This window comes from Rhagoletis pomonella, unplaced genomic scaffold, assembly GCF_013731165.1.
Source record: "Rhagoletis pomonella isolate Grant_MI unplaced genomic scaffold, Rhpom_1.0 Rhpom_scaffold_07288, whole genome shotgun sequence".
In the NCBI taxonomy this organism is placed as follows: domain Eukaryota; kingdom Metazoa; phylum Arthropoda; class Insecta; order Diptera; family Tephritidae; genus Rhagoletis; species Rhagoletis pomonella.
In genome coordinates, this window is record NW_023465816.1 from 1 (window position 1) to 5,672 (window position 5,672).

General features: G+C 34.7%; 1 long non-coding RNA gene across 1 annotated transcript; it reads right to left on the reverse strand.

The window, feature by feature from the left end:
* Positions 1-3,965: 3,965 nt before the first annotated feature.
* On the reverse strand, positions 3,966-4,599 carry LOC118755763. Its single transcript, XR_004995056.1, has 3 exons — positions 4,398-4,599; positions 4,195-4,334; positions 3,966-4,117 (listed from the first exon to the last, which is right to left on the reverse strand). It is a non-coding gene; the product is annotated as an uncharacterized LOC118755763 (long non-coding RNA).
* Positions 4,600-5,672: the final 1,073 nt, after the last annotated feature.

Consider the following 5,672-nt stretch of genomic DNA (forward strand, 5'->3'; position numbering starts at 1 on the left):
AATGTGAAGTAATAATTGCAGAAACTATTAACCGGTTTGCTGAGCAAACGAGAAGTCTACTTTTTAAATAATTTTCGGAAAACAAATTGGCAAGTACATATCGTCCGCCGCATGCCAGAAACATGAATGTGTAAAGATGAAAATTTTGGGATTTTTTTTATACTTTTTAACTTTATAAGCTTAAACCGTTTTGTCATTTGAGGGCCTTTTTTCAAAAAAAATCTTTAAGAAACTATTTTTATTCATAAAAAACTCCATTTTTGGAGGTATTTCCAAGTCGGTCCTGCTCACGTAAATCTTAATATTTTCAGAAATATTTTGGTGGACGTCTTAAAATATAATAGATTTTATAATTCCAATAGAAACACAGTACCGATTTTTTTTTTGTATGGGGAGCGATGTATGTAAATGTGTATAAATGTTATTATTATTTACTATACTTCATATGTATGTACATAGAGTGAGGAGCAAAAATGACAATGTTGTACATGTCAAATTTTTTTTGATAATTTCTGATAAAAAATATTATCCATCCTATAGCCAAACCGTAAAAAGTTATTTGAAACTTTAATTGAATCGGTTTTGGCTATAGATAGCATGAACAATATATTTATCACAAATTAAAAAAAAAAAGTTTCAACATGTAAAACATTGTAAATATTCATTTTTACTCCTCGCTGTATGTACATACATATGAAGTATAGTAAATAATAATATCGTTTATACATACATAGGTATTAGAGGTATACGCCGCCGCCGCCGCCGTTTTTTGTCATTCCTCACGCGCCGCCGCCGAGTTTCGAAAATATCGGCGCGGCGGCGGCGGCGTTCGGCGCCTAAGGAATTTTGTACAAAATTTTCATAATGTATGTACATTGAATACATCGTTTGAAGGAACTAAATACTACTTGTATAAAAGCACAATTTTACGAAATGAAAATTACATTTTTAAATTAGTTTTTTTGCATAGTTTGGGCCACTGGACAAGAATGTGATCTCCTTTATTTTTCCAAAAATAGCATTACTCATAAAAAACATAGGTAACATATTTTTCGACGAAAGCGTTTATTACAGTTTAATTGGGGTCGAATATTGGTAATCTAACGATTTTTTTCCGTTAAAGTTCCCCCTTCATGGTAAACATTAGTATTATTTTTCATTACACTCGGTTTGGCGCTTAATATTTTAGTGGAAATTTTAACCATCTATAAGCCATTTTTTTCAACAGTGGGTCAAAAAGGCCCGTTCTGGTTCGAGGTTATGGGTTAAACTTTTGGAAAAAAGTAGACCCACCTTGTAATCCGCAAAAAATCGTAAGATCACCGTAATTTAACATAACGGTTGATAAGATTATGGCGAAAATTTATTGAGAGCGACATAAATTACCCCAATAACTAAACTTCTAAAATTTTTTTTATTTGTTTAAATTTAAATAGTACATACGGATCTGTAGAGAACATAGAGATCCGTGTGTGTATGTATGTATATACCTCAGACCTTCTTCTGTTCGCCCATCAATCAGAGCCAGACACTCAACATTCTAATTCAAGTGGAAGTAACAATATTTAAATTTAAAACTAATTCAATAATGAAATAAATAGAATAATAATAATAGAATAATTGGCATGGCGAGTGCCTAACGCTGACGAGTTGAAATGATAAGATTAGTAGCCTCATGGCTCTTTGAAATCTACCTTATGAGCAGTAACGCCGGCGTCGCCGCCGCCGCCGAATATTTTTGAAGTTGACCACGTCGCCGCCGCAAAGCCTGTCGGCGTAAACTTCTAACATGTATGTATATTTAAACATATGTATGTATTATACTGCATACATATGTTTTAAATAATGATATTTATAATAACTTGCCAAATGAGAAAGTTAAATTCTCGGTGGTCTAGTAATAACTCAAAAATATTTCACTAAAATGGCATTCGTAAAAGAGATCAATAAAAAAAAACTTGTTAAACAAAACACTTATATATGTAATTAAATTTATGGACAAGGTTAAAAATTGAAATTTTAATTGGAATTATGTACATGGTTAAAATTTCAATTATCGACCTTTCTTGCACTTCTTCAGGTTTCTTTTTTAGTAAATCGTCTACCATCAAAAAACAACCGTCATTTTTCGACTCCCCAACTTTTGACTTTGCTGTGAATACAGTCTCAATCGTGCCACACAACTGGCTAAATCGTTCGTGTGCCTCTTCTTCCAGCCGCTGACGTTTTGGAGCCTTTTGGATGACTCTACGCTGCACTGGCTATCGTTTATCGCCGCATCCACGCACTCGTCCTGCACTAGTTCTACCCAAGAATGATAGAATACAAGATTGCGCCGATTGCAGCAGAATTCGCGAGAGTAATTTTGGCGCGACGTCACCGTAGAGTTGACAAATGAGAGCGGCAAATAAAACTGCTGTCTAGTGATGTGCTGAATTGTCGGTACCCAATACTTAAAAAAGGTTTCGGTACCCAATACTTCCTTATCGGTACCCGATACTGATTCTTTACTTTAAACTTTCGCCATTATATGCATTTCAAGTTTAGAAAAAACGTTCATTACTAATTTATATGAGCGACAAATAAAACTGCTGTCTAGTGATGTGCTGAATTGTCGGTACCCAATACTTAAAAAAGGTTTCGGTACCCAATACTTCCTTATCGGTACCCGATACTGATTCTTTACATTAAACCTTCGTCATTATATGCATTTCAAGTTTAGAAAAAACGTTCATTACTAATTTATATGATATCGGCTTAAACTCTTGAACTTATCGCAACAGAGAAATATTATTTTATCAGTTTTAACCTTAGTCGATCCAAGATTAAAGAAAAATACTTTTAGGATGAAGAAGCCTGTCAGGGAGGAGATTCTGTAACCAGTTAGCGACAAGTTTCGGATCGATATCGCACTTGTTGGCGTAAAAATATTTCATATCATACGTCAACAAAACCGATACCGATTCGAAAATTGTCGCTAACAGGTTATAGAATCTGCCCTTATGCTTCCAAAAATGATATCGTCCGATTCAGTTGGAACAAAAATGCTTCAAACAGTAAGAGTTTCTCTCTATTATGGCCTCAAACCGACATATATACATCTTTCATTTGAATCAGTATTAAAAGCTCTATTGGCTCCTACATTTGGGTTTTGATAGGCGTTTTTGCATATTTTTGGCCTATGTGCGCTTTTATTCGAAACCTAAATGTTTCGGTACCGAGTATCGAGGGTATTGGATACTTAAAAGCATTGACTCAGCACACCACTGCTGTCATCTCGACTGTGACGTCAGCAAAACAACTGATTTTGTCAAATTCACTGAGAGCCGATTAGCGGTATTGCCGTCGGCGCCACCTTCTGTATTCTCTCCACCGTGATAAAAATATAGTAAGGTAGAACCGCTGAGAGTCACTTTTGAAATTCTTGACGTTTCCAAACAATTTAATTTTTAACTTTACTCACAAACTCACACACTCATTTTCATTTTCAATCTCAAGCAACAACAATTTCGAACAACTTCAATTTTTTATTTTCACTTTTATATGATTTTAAAATGTTGGCAAACTTCAAAAAAAAAATCGTGGCCGACAAATTGAGAGAACGGTTCTATGTTTTTATCATGGTGAGTTCTACCCATTCGCATTCTTCTATTATTTGCTCCAAATCGCTCTGCGGAGTTAGCGGCGAATTACTGCAGTTCAGCTGGTCTTCCCAGCACCATTGCAAGTTGGAGATCGTTTTGCAAGGGATAATGGAAAAAGTATTACATAAGAGCAATTCATCTAAACGCGTAAATGCCTCGTAACCATGTAAACCTCGTAAACGTACTTAATTTTGTATGGAAAATTGGTTTATTTACGAGGTTCACGCGGTTACCAGGCATTTATGCATTTCCATGAATACCCATATACATATGTATGACCAACTGAATTCCACTACTAAGTACATGTGTAGCTTACCTCCTAGTAGCACCGTGTTTCATTGGAAACTGCGTGGACTTTAGGTAGCACCATTCTGTGTTTTCGTCTGCAGCGGACCCCGCATTGGACTTTTGTGTCGCCACCTCACGCACAAATCTATCGCTCTGTGATTTCCAGCGTAGCTTACTTTGTTCCACTATTGTAAATAGGAAAAACAATGGTGAAAATTCGCCCTATTCAAAAGATTTAGCGAATTCAAAAATCACCACTAACCTGACGCTCCCGTGGAAATCGCTGCTGCCTGCCACGCTCGCTCCGTCATCATTTTATTTCTAAAAAGATGACAGTTTTTGTCAAAAAGACACGGGTGCAATTTAGTTTCCTCTATGAGCTTTTCTTCCATTTTTTTATTTCTGAAAAATTAAATTTAAACGCTTATGTATATACAATATATGTTATCAGAACATCATATTTACCTTTTTGTCTGATGTGTGCTATGAGTGTAAAGGCGCTGGCCCAATGCCGGCTTGCTTTGCACGCCTTGCTTACTTTAATTTGCTTTGATTTACTTCAAAAACTCGTTTGGCCAAATGGCGGCTTGGAACGCTGTCAAAGCAACCAGCTGTGTAGTTGAAAAGTCAAGGTCTGTTTCCTTACACTAAGAATAATTTTACCATCAAATTCCAGAAAATTAAAAAAAAATAAATACAAAACAATCTTTTCAGATTTATTTTTAAATGAATGTGAATTAATTTTTGCATTTCAAAGGAATGATAATAATTATACATACATATATAACTATATGTACATTTATTAGAAACAAAAAACTCAAAAAAATCGATTTTTCAAGAGGCGACTTACCAGTAGTTTGACATAATAAATATCGCTAGCTTTGTGTGAAAAGTTGATAAGTCTGCATTTTATGAAGCCTCAAATTTTGGCATAGAAAGTAAGAGAAATTGAGGACTAAGGTAGATACTTGTTTTATTTTTCCTCGTTTATATTCAATATGCAATATGGCCAAAATAATACGAATTTTTTTAACAGAGATCGAATCCTTCTGATTTGTATGGAATTTTTCTTTGCTTTAAACACGCAAAATGTTGTATTCAGAGTTCCTGTAAAATTTGTAAAATTGGACATAGCAACTTTTCACTTTAAGCCAGCGACATGTTAAATATAAATATGGAAACATAGATTACTTTTTATTACACATATACATATATTTTTTTAAATTACGTAAAACAATTTTTGTATCTACATAAAAGTCTGCAGCAGTTTGTTTGAATTGATTTAAAACGGGAACATATCTTTCTGTCAAAAGCCTACGAAACGCTTTCAAATAAAACATTTGCCTATTTGAAACTTTGAGGCGCTTAAAGCAAGTGGAGCAAAGCTGCCATTTGGCCACCCTTCATACGTTTTAGTATATTCCAAATAACTTTTGACAGTTTTCAAAGCTAAGCAAGCAAAGCAAGCCTGCATTGGGCCAGCGCCTTAAGGAAATAAATACAAAAATTATATCAGCTGATAGTCAAAGCATAAAAAAAATGAGTGTTGCCCAAGATTTTGCTTCGTTTTGCTTTGCCTCAAACGTTTTTTATGTGAGCATACTCATGCATATGCCTACATCGATATTATATGTCAAAGCAAAGAACTATCTAGCAAAGCGAAGAAAGTTGTATATGAATCATCCTGAAGGGTCTCCTAATAAAACATTGCAGCGATTTGCCCACTGTTGTCGCTTCACT